Genomic DNA, 18,058 nt, shown 5'->3' with positions numbered 1-18,058 from the left:
ACACAAGAGATTTTCAGAAGTGTGATAAAGTGATCAATTTCCCACAATGCTGCAGTTAAGGTATGTGGCAGAAATTATTTTAGAGATTGATTGCCACCTAGGAGATTACTCGTTCAACAATTGAAAAATTTAGGAAATTCAATCACCCAACAATCTCTTGCCTACAAGAGCGATTTGTGAAAGATTTTTTTTCAGTCCGAGGTTAAAAATCACCTGTGTGTGGCCCTAGCCTGAGATCAAAACAAAGCGACTAAATGGGAATATTCTCAAGTCAAGAAAGTTATTTGCCAATTTATTCACAGGAAAAATTAAGATTGTAAGACCAAAATATATCATGTATGGCCTGTTTAAGGTGGGAGGTCTCTGGCTCAGTAGTAACCCACACATTACTAACATTTTTAGAGCTGCAGCAGAGGCCTTGGACCACCTTAAAGGATAAGTCCACCTTTTGTAACATGTTACACCCATATTCAGGTGCATATACAGATGCACCAGCCCCCACACCTCTTCGATCCCCAATCTTGACAGTGAGTGGGGGATCTTCTCCCCCCACTCACTGTCACAATTAAAAAAAAAATGGTTGTGTGGGGCTCTGCCCACCCGACTGTGTCATTCATTCACAGTGTTCTGTGAATATGAAAACTACAAGTACAGACAGCCCTTGCGGCTGTTGGCTTGTAGTTTCCAATGAACTGCCAGGGCACTGTTGAGCGCTCTAGGTAGTTCATTGAGCTTCCTGCCAGTGTGTAACTATCTGCCCGTATTGAAGGTATGGCCAGACAGCTACACAGACAGTCTGCAGGACTGTGGCATTATGCATTATGCAATGTTTTACAGGTTCCTAACATAAAAAAAATAGTAAATGGATTATTTTACCTGTAAAAAAAAAAATGTGCATTTATTATAATTTTTTTTGTAAAGGTGAACTTATCCTTTAACTCCACACCTGATTGCGTCCTTGTTAGTAGGTCTGAGATTAAGAGTTGCATAAAGGTAGTCAGACATCAGAGGGTGGCTGGAAGCAAAGGCATGATTCCACTGAGGGGCACTAATGCCCACTAAGGGGCACATTGTCAGTAAAGAATTAAAAAACGAACATAACTCAACTATAAGTTGGTGCTTTCTTTTATTACCATGCACTGTCAATTATAACAAATAAAATCAGGGTGGGTGTGGGAGCCTCTCCTCTCTCAGGTAAGTAACCACTGATCACCACTGTAAGGAAGAAGGGGATACTTCTCCTTTGCAGCCCAAAGTAAGAGGGCCCTGGTCCTTTACACGGACTACTCTCATAGTACATACGTTGCAAAGTGAGCGAAGAAGTCCAGTTGCTACTTCCCATGACACACTTCAGCCATTATATGGAAAACAGCAGCATGGTGACCAGGAAAGACTGGAGACTATGAAGACAAATACAATTAAACTTTTTTTTTCTACTTAAAGTGGAGTTCCACCCACTTTTACAACTATTCAGCATCCCTCACTAAACTGTGCACTGTAAACAAATTGGATATTTTTTAATTTTTTTTCTCAGCACCTACTGTATATCTGCTGTATTCATTGTTCACTTCCTTCTCCCTGGCCGCGGCCCATCGCATCATTTCCTGTTTGCAATGCCTTCTGGGAAGGGGCGGCAACTTCTTCTGAAACTGCCGTTGCTATGGAAACCTGACCTGAAACCTATTACACTGCTTGTGCTGTACTGAGCATGTGCGAGATCTGCAAGGATGAGATCCAGGAAGAAATACAGTCTGGCTTCAGATGCCCACACTTAAGATGGCCACGGCCTGCTGTAAGTTTATAAAATAACAAACTACTGCTATAAACTAACAAAACAGACCTTAGTTTACACACTAACTTTACTAGAATACATTAAGCTTGTGTATTATAGGGGTATTTTTATTTAAAAAGTATAATTTCGGCTGGAACACCACTTTAAAAAAGATTAGTGTATGTTTAAAGTATAAAGCAAGCTGTACAGGTATCTGAGATCAGTCTTAATGTTTACTAGTTAGCGGAGGAGGGACACGGGAGATGAAATAGGGAGCTTAGTACTTGAAAGCACACTCAAGAAAAAATGTCACCAAGAGTGCTTGGGCATGCAGTTACTAAATCAATGTTCCTGTAGCGTTTACTAGTGTTCAGATTAATAAAATAACGCAATGCTAACATCAATGTGCGGCCATGATCACGTTGAAAATGTATTTTCAGTGTTCAGTGCTCTTAGTACTATATAACTTCACCAAATATGAAAATATTATGGATTTAAAAAACTATTTCTCTGCATTGCTTCAGTTATTTTTCAGCACTGTGGCATCATTGTATACATAGCTATTATGGATATCTGTTGTGCATCCAATCAACACTGAAGCTAAGGCCTCATGTACACTGCTGCTGGTAAACGGACGTTCAGAGGCAGTTGGCTGCTTTTTTCAGCTGCCCCTGAACTCATCCAATGTTATCTTATCAGTACATGAACACAGGAAATCAAAAAAATGAGTTCAGACGCTGAGTTTAGAGGCATTTCAAGCGCTAAACGCTTCTAAATGTGGTAACTCGCATTTAGCCGCGTTTTTCATTTTTGGCTATTTTTTAAAAAAATATTTTTTTTCAAACGCTGCTAAACGCGGCATGTAAACGCGGCAAAATGGACGTTCTAAACTTGGGTTACTATCTGTCAAGTTAAATCATTCAGGAGAGGTTGTAAAAATGTCCCGTGTACATTAAGCCTAATAGTGTTTACATCTGATCTTATGCCTTTTTTAAATTTCTTGTAATTTGTCAGCAACTGACTTTCATGGTTTCTATCAGTTCTTGGTCACTTACACACTGATGAACTAATAGATCCTTGTAGCAAGCCACTTAAAAAAAAAAAAAAAACAATACAGAAATAGCAGTTCCCATACAAGAATTTCCCTAGCTGAAGCAGTTGTAGGTTTGGTGAAAATAAAGGAAGGTTTACTTAAAGAGGAATGTGCATATATGGAAGGAGCACCATACCAAAAGATATGAGTCCAAATTCATTTATTGGTGATATGTTTGTAGCGGTACCCCGTAGGAGCTGCTGAGTGTTGTGGTTTGTCTGTCACCCTGCCCCAGCCAGGCACACACTTTTCACTCATTCAGAGACATGAAAGCAGTCCTTGCACTTGTTTTAATGTTTTATTGAGGGAGATTAAACTTGGATGGGTAATGGGAACTTATGAGATGCCCAAGTAATTAACAGTCAACGTTGGGACTACTATATTCATCACAGTATTGTGATGCTGGATTAGGATTCCTGGCCAGCAGTGTCTGCATCAGCAGTCAAAATAAGAAGCTTCTTATTTTGACTGCTGATGCAGACACTGCTGTTCAGGCATCAGCTTCCCTGCACAGATTCAAACTGGAAAGCATTACTTTCAGTCCACTCAAGGTTCTCATTTTAACTGAAGCCCTGATGAAGGGGGACCTTTTTTGACCCCGAAACATGTTGGATGTCTTTTAAAACCTCATCAAAAAACAAATTTGAACCTATACCTTTTTATATAGCGTTCCTTCCATATATCCACGTCTTTTCCTGGTAACCTGCTGGAGTACCCCCAGTAGGTGAGGTTTGCCTATTGTGAGCAGCCTCACCTGTGCCAGTAGGCTCTTGTTTTTTACCCTCTCACTACCTTGTTTAAACTCATATTAAAGTTCCAGTGCCTCTTGGATGCCCTTTTTTCATTGGAGTCTACTTAACCAATTCCCACCCGCCATAAAGCAAAATGATGGCTGGGAAGTGGTTGCACGTGTCCCTCGGACATAGCCCACCCCCGATCACAGTAAACAGCTAATTAAATTGGCTGTTCACCACCTGATTGTCTGTGTCCAATCACAGCCGGTCACTTTTGTCAGCAGTAGAGGAGGCACGCAATGCGTGTCCCTCGGACATAGCCCATCCACGATCCAGGTAAAAAGCCAATAAAATTCCATCTGGATCTGTCACACAAGCCTACCTCAAATATATTGAAGACATTGTCACTGCCCTGATTTACCAGCAAGGACCCGCCCCAGGAAGCATTCGCTCTGATAGTGTGAGTCGACTTCATGAGCAACATTTTCCCTATAATATTCACCCCACAGAATCAGGAAAAAGACGCCAAAAGAAATGTTGTGTGTGCAGCAGAGGAGGAGTTAGAAGAGGTCCCCTTATTTTTAACAGACTGCCATTTCCCCATTTCAAATACCTGTGTGGATCATTTGCCTGCTACCTTCCACATTAACGGACCCTGGCCTGTTTACCGACGATGTCTTTGCCTGCCGTTTTAAACTACGTTTTTGACTTACAATGTAGAGTAGAGAAAAACAGTTTTTCTGGTGTCCGGAGGCTTTAAAGAGATTTGGGTGGGAGAAGTCTCTACCCCTGTCCCTAGACTTGATGGTCCTTCCTGCTGCCTGGACCAATACTTTGGCTGTGTTGACCATATCTCTGCCTGCTGTCTCTACTGACTATGAACAGTATTTCTGCCTGGACGATTCCTTTTACTGCTGCTGACCACATCTCTGCCTGCTACCTGGACCAATACTTTGGCTGTGTTGACAGTATCTCTGCCTGTAACCTCTATGGACAGTAATCCTGCCTGCTGCCTGGACGGTTGCTTTTGCTGTCGCTGACCACATCCCTGCCAGCTGCCTGGACGGATGCTCTCCTTAGTGGACCACTGCACTACTAAAGCCACAGGTAATCTTTTGTTATTTTATATGTTCATGCTATGTGTTAGAAATATGAAGGGCCTTCAAAAATGTGATCGGTATTCAGAAAATTATATGAGTAATTTATGCTCCTAGAATGCCTGAAGGTGCTACTTGGATGTTGTGCCTCTGTATGTGGCCAGGCTATGTAAAAGTCTCACCCATTTGGTATCACTATACTCAGGAGTAGCAAAATATATTTTGGGGTGTAGTTGCAAGCATGCATATGCTGTGTGTGAGAAATAACTTGTTAATATTACAAGTTTGTGTAAAAAAAATCTTAATTTTTCCAAGAATCGTGGGAAAAAATTACAACTTAAAAAAACTCACCATGCCTCTTACTAAATACCTTGGACTGTCTACTTTCCAAAAAGGGGTCATTTGGGGGGGCATTTGTACTTTTCTGGCTTGTTAGTGTCTCAAGAAATGAAATAGACCATCATCAGTACATCAGGTATGATCAGGTGTGATCAATTTTCAGTGATTGCTTGTAGACTCTAGAACTTTCACACAAACTAAAAAATATACACTAATTTGGGCTATTTTTTATCAAAGATATGTAGCAGTATAAATTTTGGCCAAAATTTATGAAGAAAAATTACTTATTTGCAAAATTTTACAATAGAAATTAAAAAAAAAACAAAAAAAAACCCCTTTCCTAAGACGATTGATGTAGCAAGAGTTGGAGGAACAGGATGTGATGTGCCGTGCCGGGTTTAGGGGAGGAGCCTGACGGTGGGGAGGTGGAGGTGAGCTGAGGAGTGAAGACGATGGCGGGAGGGTCAGCGTGGGGTGAGAGCCTGCGCTGGTCCCGCTAACGGCCATACAGCACACAGCAGGGGTGGCCACCCGAAGAGGAGGTCGGAGGATACGTTCCGAGACAGAGAAAGTAACAGGTGGGAGGTCCTCGCATAGCTCCCAGCTTCCCTCGGGGAGGACTGACACTCTCTGCTGATACTCCCTCCAGAGCCCGGCTCCCGATCCCCGCTCACGCTCCGACTCCGCGTCCTTGCGGGTGCCCGCATCCCCTCCCACTCTCTCTCTCACTCACGGACTCTGAAGAATTCAGACCTAAGGGTCTGTTACCAGTTGCAGCATTGCAGGCAGAGAGCGGAGTGGAGATCACGCAGAAACCCACGGAGCCCCAAGTCGCAGTAGAGAGCGCCCCCGCTAGCCCGGTTGCACCTGTGATAAGCTGGGATTGACTGCCAGCACAAGTCAATCGAAGGTAGGACCAGCTGATGATGAACTATTGCTGAATTTAATTCATATACCATGTAGGTCGCTTGCTGGGAGTAGTATGCTTGCTGAAGGGTTCTAGAGGCAAAAAGCAAATGAGAGCTGCCGAGCGGGGGGGGGTGAAGAATATGAAAGGACGCTCACAAGGCTGGGGAAGCTAAAAAACCTAGAGACAGCTTAAATTCAAGTACTATTCAAAAATATTTAAAAGAAGTGCAATCTAAAAGCTCGATTATGGATAGTAGGCAACAAAGCACAAAAGACAAGAAAAAAGATACCACGAAACAAAAAGGAACGCTAGGGGGGACCCCCAGAGGTGAGATTTATCCGGGACCTGAACTAGATTTAAGCACAGAAGTAAATATGGATGCACCACCTTCAAAGGCAGAGATGCAAGACATGTTTGCTAAACTAGAGAATGTACTAAAAGCAGAGATACTTAATATAAGGGCAGACATGGGGAATCTCCTGAAACGGGTGGAAGTAGCGGAGGAGGCATCAGAACAACAAGCGGTCGTGATTGATGAGTTAAAAAGTCAAATTAAAAATTTAGTCAGGTCAGCGGGAGATGCTTCTCAAACTGGAGGAACAAGAAAATCAAAGCAGGAGACAGAATTTAAGGCTCAGAGCTATCCCAAGCAAAGAGGGGAAGACTTGTTTGCTACAATGAAAGAAATATTTAATCCACTTCTGGGAAGAAATATAGAAGAGGAACTAAAAATAGACCGGGTCCACAGGATAAGAAAACCCCCAAGCATAAGAGAGGATACACCTAGAGACGTCATTGTAAAGCTTCACCAATATGAAGACAAGGAAATGATTTGGAGAAAGCTGAGGGGTGTCCAATCAGTGAAATATAACAACAGTGAAATTCAAATCTTTTCGGATCTTTCTGCTAGAACGTTAGCAAGGAGAAGACAACTAAGGCCTTTGTTGGACGCATTGAGGGGGGCAAAATTGAAGTACAGCTGGTGTCACCCTTTTGCACTAACTGTAACGAAAGAGGGAAGAAGTTGTAGATTAAAGCAATTAGAGGACCTACAGGACTTTTGCAGCAACTTGAATATAGCGGTTCCTTTAATTCCGGGCGAGGTGATTTTTTGAGTGGGTGGGGGGGTTGGCGAGGGGGGGTGGAGGGGAGGCGGGTGGGGGGGAAGAAATGGTAAAAAGAGGCCTCAGCTCTCTTCCTCCCAAAGTAAGGGGGGGTGGAGGGAGGAACACCTTGCCCACTGTAAGAGCTCCACCCTACGGCACGGGGGGGGTCGCAGGCGGTGATGATGGCGATTTGGTCGCCGCAACCCCATGGTCAGGTATTGGCAAGGGGGGAGGGAGAGGGAGGGGTGGGGGGGTTGAGAGGGGGGTGGTATGAAGGGGGGGCGGGGTGTCCGCAGATTCCCTGAATTTTTTTCATTTTTTTCACTCCCAGTCAGGCTCCTGGGTCTAACTTGGGGTGAGGTTGAGGTGTGGAAGAGAGATACAGGAGCATTTCTAAAGATTAGTGGTGATGGAAGTTAGGTGCTTGTCCTATAGTGTGAAGGGGTTAAATTCACCGGGGAAAAGGCGAAAAGTTTTAAAAGAATTACAGAGGTATGGCGCAGACATTATTTTCTTGCAGGAGACTCATCTGGTGCAGGAGGAAAATATTAGGTTGGACTCAAGGAACTTTACGGCTTGGATTTACTGTGATACACCCATCAAAAGGGCAAAGGGAGTGGTTATCGGGTTCTCGAAACGGATTAAATTTACATTGATAGAGAAGAGGGTGGATATAGAGGGGCGTTTTTTGTTTTTAAAAGTTAAGTTAGGGGATAGGATCTATACATTGGCCAATGTTTACTGCCCGAACAGAGACCCGAGAAAATACCTCTCCCAGACCCTGGATAGCTTGGTTAAATTTAAAGAGGGGGGAGTGATTTTAGCAGGAGATTTTAATTTGTGTTTAGACCCAGCCTTGGATAGGTCATCTGGAACCCGGGAGGTAGATAAAAAGTTGTTGATGGGTTTAGGGAGAAAGCTCCATGATAGCCAACTAATAGACGTTTGGCAGGTGCAACATCCTAAGGAGAGGGACTACTCCTTCTTCTCCCCGGTCCACAGGACCTATTTAAGGCTGGATTACCTGATGGTTGACCATAGTTTATTGGACTCGATAGAAGAGTCGAAGATTGAGATTGTGACTCTGTCAGACCACGCTCCAGTAACGATGACAGTAAAGATCAAAGGCCTTTAAAGGGTCCCGTTTTCATGGCGGTTCAATGAAAAACTTCTTAAGAAAGATAATGTTGTTGAGAAAATCCAGCAGGAAATTGATGAGTTTTTCCTAAATAATGAGTCTAGTGAGATCGCGGGGGCAGTCATCTGGGAGACCTTTAAGGCATATATAAGGAGGGTCCTAATTTCTATTGGCTCGGGTGAGAAGAGAGAAAGGGGAAAAAAGAAAGAAAGTCTTATAGCTAAAATACACCAGCTAGAACAGCTCCATAAAGCCTCCAGGGGAAGTGAAGAATCTGTATTTAAAGAATTGACATTAAAAAGAGAAGAGCAAAGAGAGTTATTAGAAGAAGAGTCACTGAAAACTAGGAATGAATATCTAAAAAATTTCCATCAGAGGGGAAATAAGGTGGGGAAACACGGCATCAATCATAAGGAAAAAAAAGGATGAGAATTTTATAGAGAAGATTAAAAATAAAAAAGGTGAAATGAAACATACTACTAGAGAGATAGGAGAGGAATTCAGACAGTTTTTTTCATCTCTTTACTCAGTCGGACAGAGAGAAAAATGTGGCGGAAATAAGGAAGAGAAGATGAGAGAGTTCTTGAAAGGGGCGGGACTTCCTATTCTGTCAGAATTAGATACATTAGAGCTTGAAAGTCCGATAACGGAGGAGGAGGTATACTCGGCTCTAAAATCATCCCCCCCGGGTAAGAGTCCTGGGCCGGATGGTTTCACAACCAGCTTCTATAAAAAATTCAAAGACTCCCTGGTCCCCCGGATGTGCCAGGTTTGGAATGGCCTGGGGAGGCAGGGAGAATTGTGCAGGGATGCCTTACTGGCATCAGTGACACTTATTCCTAAGGAGGGGAAGGACCGCACCTCGTGCTCGAGTTATAGGCTGATTGCGCTTTTAAATGCGGACACTAAATTATACGCAAAAGTGTTGGCAGTACGGCTCAGGGAGAAAATGGCCTACCTGGTTCATCCGGACTAGGTGGGATTTGTTCCTGGGAGAGAGGGAAGAGATAACGGGGTGCGGTCTCTCCTGATAATGGAGGCATTTAAAGCAAGTGGTTCTCCTGGTCTACTTCTGTCGATAGACGCCGAAAAGGCATTCGACAGAGTAGACTGGGGATTCATGTTTTGCACACTTGAAGTAATGGGAGTGGGGCCAATAATGTTAAAATGGATAAAAAACACTGTATAACCAACCTACGGCATTTGTAAAGGTTAATAATTTACCTTCAGCACAATTCGTTATGGAAAACGTGACGAGACAAGGTTGCTCGCTGTCCCCGCTTCTGTTTGTCCTAACCCTAGAACCCCTACTCGCTATGATCTGAAAAAATCCGGACATTAGTGGCTGCCTAGTGGGTGAGGAGGAACATAAATTGGCTGCCTTTGCTGATGATGTTGGATGAAGGAAGTGGGTAGACTTGGTGAGGTGTTTCATTTCCCATGGAGAGATAATATAAGGTACCTGGGGGTCAATCTAACGGGTCATAGGGAGAAGCTGTATAAGTTGAACTTTATTCCTCTATTAAATGAAATTAGAGCAGAAATAAAAAGAATAAGATATAGCCCCGTCTCATGGCTTGGGCAAATTAATATAGTAAAGATGGTGTTAGCCCCTAAGGTGCTATATAAGATGCAGATGCTCCCGATTCCCTTACTGCAAAATTTTTTCAGAGTATTGACTAATCTAATAAACAGATATGTATGGGATAATAAGAAACCTAGGACAGCACATACAGTGTTGAGAAGAGAAAAAGCATGTGGCGGGCTGACCTTCCCCGACTTTAGGAATTACTACAAAGCGACTGTTATAGCACGGGCACTTGATTGGGAAAAAAATAGTGAAAATAAAAGGTGGGTTAATTTAGAAAATGGGTTAAGCAATACACGGTTAAACCATTTGATTTGGAATGCCCCATACCTTAGGAATCTAGGTAAGGACATGCATTATATAACACACCTCACATTTAAAATTTGGGATCAGATGCACTTTATTAATAAGTGGGAGTATAACTCTCCCCTAATTTTTTTTAAAAGAAAATATGTATTTCCCCCCGGGGATGGAGAAGGTGGGTGGAAATTGGATTTTGGATATGGAAGCACAATTAAGGGGTATAATTAAGAGAGGGAAAATTTGCACATTTCAAGAGTTAGTTGCACAAGGGGATTTATTGTTACTAAATGGGTGGTGATATGGCCAGCTCACGCACTTTGTTAATAGTCTACCTGGCCCCTTAAGGGAAGAAGCGGATTATAGATCGATAGAGAAGTTATTTTGCAGGGATACAGTAAAGAGGAAAATCTCTGAGATTTACAAAATTTTGATGAATGGAGCGGGGCTGGAGTCACCGCCATTTATCAAAAAGTGGGAAGAGGAATTGTGGGCATCTTGTGTTGGGGAAATGGTGAGGAGCATCCTTGGGGCGACGCACGGAACGGCAGTTGATATGAAAACGACGGAGAGTAATTACAAGTGTCTGGCCAGGTGGTATATGACCCCGGTCAAAGTTAGAAATTTGCACCGGATAGGTCTCCCAATTGTTGGAGAGGATGTGGGTTACCAGGAACCATGGCACATGTGTGGTGGGACTGCCCCAAAATTAAAACATTTTGGCGGGAAGTGACTGGATTAATAGAAGCGATAACAGGCAAGGTTATCCAGTCCGACCCCTGGGACTGTTTGTTCCATAGGTCGGAAGGAGGAAAAAAAAGGGTATAAAACCTCAATAGTCCCAGTATTGTTAAATTCAGCAAAGAACGTAATCCCAAAGAAATGGCAGGAATCGGAAGCGCCGAGGATTAGGGATTGGATTGCTAGAGTGAATGAAACCTATATTTTGGAGAGAGAAGAGTTAGGAGATTACTTAGAAAGAGACCAAGATGAACAAAGGGGTAAATGGGGTAGTTGGGTCGCCTTTAAAAAAACTGAGCGATATGTGGAAGCTATCATGCAGTAATGTAGGAATAGGAGCACGTTAACTCGTCAAGTTTTAATTGGATGGGAACAAATCTGCGGGGGCCGGAAGGGGGGAAGGGAGGGAGGGTAGGGGAGGGTCATTTGGGGGGCCTATTTAAATCAATTGTTATTTTGTGAAATGGTGTACTAAGTTATATGTTTCACTGTGACCCCCCCCCCCCAATGTTTGGGTTTTTTGTACTGAATTTTTGAAAAATAAAGATTTAAAAAAAAAGAAACTAAAAAAAAGTGTTTGTTTTTCAAAACGTTCGCTCTTTTTTCGCTTATATTGCAAAAAAGAAAAAACCCACTAGTGATTAAATAACACCAAAAGAAAGCTCTATTTGTGAAAAAAAAATTATAAACATTTTGCTTGGGTAGTGTTGCATGACTGAGTAATTGTCATTCAAAATGTGAGAGCGCTGAAAGCTAAAAAATTGGTCTGGGCAGGAAGGTGTGTAAGTGCCCTGTATTGAAGTGGTTAAAGAGGAACGTCACCCTCCCAAGTGATATTTTTTTTTACCCCACTTAGTGATCATTCTGCAGCATTTCTTCAGATACTTACAAGCTAAATGGATCCAGAGCTGGCCTCCTCTCTCACCCTGATGTCCTCACACTGGTCCTGTCCTGCATCTCCATATCTCTTCTTTATGTCATGGGCGCCAGCTGTCTCTTCCCGATTATTCAGCTAGCTTCCCAATGATCTGGTGCAGTGACTGTTTACATACTGTTCTATGAATGGAGGATAGTAATGTCTCCTATGATACTGATGTAACATATCATATTATGCAATATTTTTCCCTCACCTAGGTGAGAATGGCATCCTGGTACAGTGGCACCACAAAAAATAGGAAAAAAAATCAAATCAGTGTTTTTTGAGAGATGTAAAGGAAGGAACAATTTCCATTACAGGTTGAGTCATGCAACAAGTACAGTTGCTCAACAATATGTAAAGCGATTTAAATTCAAATAACATATATAACCTGCAACCAACTAAATGACATTAGTCATCTCAAGATGAGAGAGCTTTTCTACTGTTACCCAATGAAACAGAGTCCTTCTTTACTTTCACTCAAAGTAAAGAGTCCTTTTCCAATTTGCACCAATGTAATAGGGCCCTGGTTAACTACAATGACACCCTTCCCCCTACACACAGTACATAGTTTATGAAGAGTAGTAAGGGAAGAAGTCCAGTCACTACTTCCAATGACACACTTTGGCCATTAGATGGAAAACAGCTGGACCAGGAGCAGGTCATCTAATATCTATGCAGACCATTGAGAATACTATCACCATGGAGAAGGCAGGGCAGTGACCAGGAAAGACTGGGGACTATGAAGAGGAATGCTGAGAAACTTTTTTTTTACTTAAAGGATTAGTGTATATTTAAAGTATTAAGCAATCTGTATCTGAGATCAGTCTTCATGTTTATTAGTTAGCAGGGGAGGGCCACGGGAGATGAGATAGGGAGCTCAGTACTTGAAAGCACACTCAAGAGAATCTGTTACCTATAGTGCCTGGGCATGCAGTTGGTCTAGTGTTGTTGTTACTAGTGTTCAGATTAATATAACAACAAAGTACTAAGATCAGTGTGCAGCCAGGATCACGTTGAAAAATTATTTATTTTTTAAAATTATGAGTTCAGCCCTCTTAGTTCTATATAACTTCACAAAATACTTACAAAAATTATCATGGATTTAAATCTTTTTCTCTGCATTGCTTCAGTTATTTTTCAGCACTGTGACATCACTTTATACATTATGGATATCTGCTGTGCATCTAAGTGATTAAATTCAAATAAAATATATAACCTTCAACTATATAAATGAAATGGCACAAGATTGTAATAATAGCTCAGCATAAGGTAAATACATTTCAAAGTGTGCACGGCTTTAGTAAAAGGAGAGGAGGGAGGATTACAAGGCAGCAAACTTCCATTTTAGAGTGCAGGTTTGCTTCAAGAAAGACTCCTCATCGAGATATATTTATTTTGTGTAAGACCCTAATGGGGCGTACACACGGTCGGACTTTTCGGCTACAAAAGTCCGACAGCCCGTCCGACAAACTTTCGACAGACTTTTGGCGGATTTTCTAATGAACGGACTTGCCTACATACGATCACACAAAAGTCCGACGGATTCGTATGTGATGACGTACACCGGACTAAAATAAGGAAGTTGATAACCAGTAGCCAATAACTGCCCTAGCGTGGGTTTTTGTCCATCGGACTAGCATACAGACGAGCGGATTTCTGGGTCCGGCGGAGTTACGACGTAAAGATTTGAAGCATGTTCCAAATCTAAAGTCCGTCAGATTTGCGGCTGGAAAAGTCTGCTGAAAGTCCGGGGAAGCCCACACACGATCGGATTGTCCGCCGGACTTGGTCCGTCGGCCTTTTGTAGCTGAAAAGTCCGACCGTGTGTACGCGGCATTAGGTCTGCTAGTTGTTCTGTTAACTACTTGACCTGATCCTGATAAGGTACCAGCTCATGGGTGTGCGAACACCATCAAGAACACTAATGCCCCGTACACACCATCAGACATTCCGACAACAAAATCCATGGATTTTTTCAGACGGATGTTGGCTCAAACTTGTCTTGCATACACACGGTCACACAAATCTTGTTGGAAATTCCGAACGTCAAGAACGCGGTGACATACAACACGTACGACGAGCCAAGAAAAATGAAATCCAATAGCCAGTGCGGTACTTCTGCTTGATTCCGAGCATGCGTGGAACTTTGTGTGTCGGAATTGTGTACACACTCGGAATTTACGACAACGGATTTTGTTGTCGGAAAATTTGAAATCCAGCTCTCAAATTTTGTGTGACGGAAATTCCGATGGAAAATGTTCGATGGAGCCTACACATGGTCGGAATTTCCGACAACAAGCTCCCATCAAACATTTTCCGTCGGAAAATCTAACACTGTGTACGAGGCATTATATTTAGATTTAGAGGCAGCTGGTGCTCAAAATTTGGGGGGGGGGCGCAAAAAAAAATTGAAAAAGAAAACATCAACTCGGTGTCATCAAACGCTGCCACTGTGCCATCAATTGCAGCCACTATGCCATCAAATGCTGCCACTGTGCCCATCAAAGGCTGCCACTGTGCCAAATGCTGTCACTGTGTCCAACGCTGCCACTGTGCCCTCAAATGCTGCCACTGTGCCCATCAAACGCAGCCACTGTGCCCATCAAATGCTGCCACTGTGCCAAACGCTGCCACTGTGTCATCAAATGCTGCCAGTCTGCCCATCGAATGCTGCCAGTGTGCCCATCATTTGCTGCCAGTGTGCCCATCAAATGCTGCCAGTGTGCCCTTGAATGCCGCCATTGGGACCCCCGCCCACTCGCCGTCTGCCCGGCACCTACTCTGTCTTGGTAGGGCAGCGGGTGATGGCAACGAATGGGGTCCTTCATGCGTCTCCTGTCGTCCTCATCTCCTGTCCTCTCCTCCTGATAGGTGTCCAATAGCGGCGCCTGTCGTTTCAGCCAATCAGGTGACAGGTAACAGACCCGAGCACTTGATTGGCGGAGAAGCAGTTCAGTGTTAGGAAAGCGAATATTCATTCGTTTTCCTAACACAGCTGATGGCGCTCGCTGTTTACCTTTTTATACCGGTCTCCACATGATACATTTTGTTTAGATGGTACATTTATTAACTTAGAAACTACATATACGTTCCACTAGTTTTGTTGAACCATACCTAATGAAGTAGCCTGAGTAGAAACATACACAATGCATACTAGCATTTTTTTAAGCTCCTAGAAGCTAAATACAGTAGAACCTTGGTTAATGGGTAATACGGTTAACAAGCATTTTGAAAGGCGAGCAACTTTTTGAAAAAAAATCCTGACTCGGTTTGCGAGTGTTGTCTCGCAAAACAAGCAGAATTCAAGCTAATGTGGTGTGCAGTACTGCATTTGGCCAGAGGTGCAGGGGCGCCAGTGGCCCTCGGAACGGTTTGGAGCCGTTCGGAATAACTCAGAATCACTCAGAAATTCTCCATTCCAAAGTGTTTCCGAGTTCAGCCGAGCTGTCCCCGAGTATTTCCGAGGCTCTCTGGCACCCCCCCACCTCTGGCCACATGCGGTATTGCATGCAATAGAAGTCAATGCGGAACAAATTATCTTCGTTTCCATTGACTCATATGGGGAAACTTGCTTTGATATGTGAGTGCTTTGGATTACAAGCATTCTCCTGGAATGGATTATGCTTGTAATCCAAGGTTTCACTGTAGTGTTATCCTATGTGTCCATGCACACTAATTTAGGCTATTAGTATTTTTTGAGCTTCAGTGTCTATGAGCAGAAAAAAATAGTTTTTGTAGAGTTTCCTGGAGCGTTTCTGCAGCAGAAATGCTGCTAAATGCTCCTAAATGCTACTAATAGCGTTTGAGCTTTTTTTTTCCTTTTACAGTGGAACCTTGGATTACGAGCATAATCTGTTCCTGGAGAATGCATGTAATCCAAAGCACTCGCATATCAAAGGGATTTTCCCCATAGATGTCAATGGAAACAAAGATAATTTGTTCCACATTGACTTCTATTACATGCAATACCGCATGTGGCCAGAGGTGGGGGGGCGCCGGAGAGCCTCGGAAATACTCAGGGACAGCTCGGCAACCCTAGGAAAGGCTCGGAAACACTCGGGAACGGAGTATTTCCAAGTGTTTTAGAGTATTTCCGAGTGCTTCCGAATATTTCCAAACGGCTCCGAATCGTTCCGAGTGTCACCGGCGCCCTCACACCTCTGGCCAAATGCAGTACTGCATATCACATTAGCTTGAATTCTGCTCGTTTCGCCAGACAACACCCGCTAACCGAGTCAGGATTTAAAAAAAAAAAGTTGCTCGTCTTTCAAAACGCTCGTTAACCGTGTTACTCGTTAACCAAGGTTCCACTGTACTGCAAAAATGCCAATAAAATGCTAATGCTCCTAAACGCTCTTAAATGCTACTACAAAAAGCTATTACCTGCGGTTTTCATCCAGTGATTTTTCCAGCGTTATTTTAGCTTAAATAAACGCTAGTGTGCATATCATAGGTTTTGAGCAACTTTACAGATATAAGTGCACATATATCCTGTTTATCCGACAATATTTTAGGACAACATACTACACTATAGTGCTGCCTCTCACTTTTTTCCTCTACCCGGTGACCCCCCAAACAATTTTTTGAAGTCTACTCTACAGGGATAAATGCTATCCAGCTAGGGTTTACACCAGTGGCCCAAAAACTGCGGCCTGTGGGTCAGATGTGGCCCTTTTCTTGTCTATCAGTCCTTTGGGGCACTGTTACTTCAAACAATGCGGGTCATTATTCCTCCAACTGACACCAATGATAAGGCTCCATTCCTTTGACTAGCACCAACAGCAGGGCAGAATTCCTTCCACTGACACTGACAACGAAGCACTATTCCTCCCACTGACACCAATGATGGAGCACTAATACTTCCACTGACACCAATAATGGGGCACTATTCCTCCACTTATACCAATAATGGGGCACTATTCCTTCCACTGATACCAATGATGGGGCACTATTCTTCCCAGTGACACCAACAATGGGGCACTATTCCATCCAATGATGAAGTACTATCCTGCCCACTGACACCAACAATGGGGCACTATTCTTCCCACTGATACCAACAATGGGGCACTATTCCTTCTACTGACACCAACAAAGGGGCACCATTGCTCCCAATACCAATGATAGGACACTATTCCTCCTTCTGATCACAGGTGCTATGTAATTTCTTTACTCCCACTGAACACAAATCCTTGGAACTGTTTACTCCCACTGACACCGGAGCATTTTCTATTCCCACTGGCCACAGTTCAGGACCCTTAAGGTCTGAAGGATGGTAAATTGGCCCTTTGTTTAGAAAGTTTGGAGACCCCTGGTTTTCATATACTTCACTTTTCCTTTGTTTTCTGCAGTTCTTAAAAAAACACTCCTTTTGGTTTATGGCATACCAATGCCTTTATCAAACATACATATACAAGAGTAAAAATGTTTAACCGCTAAGCCACCGCCCACCGTCATATGACGGCTGGACGAGGCTTCTATTGTTCTGGGAGGACGTCATATGACGTCCTCGCCTTCCGAGCCACTAGGGGGCGTGCGCGCGCCGCCGGCGGCGCGCGCGCGTGCCCGCTGCGTCGCTCGGGACCCGGTGCGCGTGCCCGGCGGCCGCGATGTCCGCCGGGCACCCGCGATTGCCGGGTAACAGAGCAGGAGCGTGGATCTGTGCATGTAAACACAGATCCACGTCCTGTCAGAGAGGAGAGGAGACCGATGGCGTGTCCCTTGTACATAGGGACAGCGATCGGTCACCTCCCCCAGTCAGTCCCCTCCCCCCACAGTTAGAATCACCTCCTTAGGTAATACATTAACCCCTCGAGCGCCCCCTAGTGTTAACCCCTTCCCTGCCAGTCACATTTACACAGTAATCAATGCAATTTTATAGCATTGATCGCTGTATAAATGTGAATGGTCCCAAAAATGTGTCAAAAGTGTCCGATGTGTCCGCCGCAATATCGCAGTCACAATAAAAATTGCAGATCGCCGCCATTACTAGTAAAAAATAAATAAATAATAAAAATGCTATAAATCTATCCCCTATTTTGTAGACGCTATAACTTTTGCGCAAACCAATCAATATACGCTTAGCGCAATTTTTTTTTACCAAAAATATGTAGAAGAATACGTATCGGCCTAAACTGAGGAAAAAATTTGTTAAAAAAAAAAAAAAATTGGATATTTATTATAGCAAAAAGTAAAAAATATTGTGTTTTTTCAAAATTGTCCCTCTTCTTTTGTTTATAGCGCAATAAATAAAAACCGCAGAGGTGATCAAATACCACCAAAAGAAAGCTCTATTTGTGGGGAAAAAATGATAAAAATTTCATTA

Source organism: Aquarana catesbeiana, linkage group LG08, assembly GCF_042186555.1.
Source record: "Aquarana catesbeiana isolate 2022-GZ linkage group LG08, ASM4218655v1, whole genome shotgun sequence".
NCBI classification, from domain to species: Eukaryota; Metazoa; Chordata; class Amphibia; order Anura; family Ranidae; genus Aquarana; species Aquarana catesbeiana.
Note: the sequence above shows the minus strand (reverse complement) of the source record.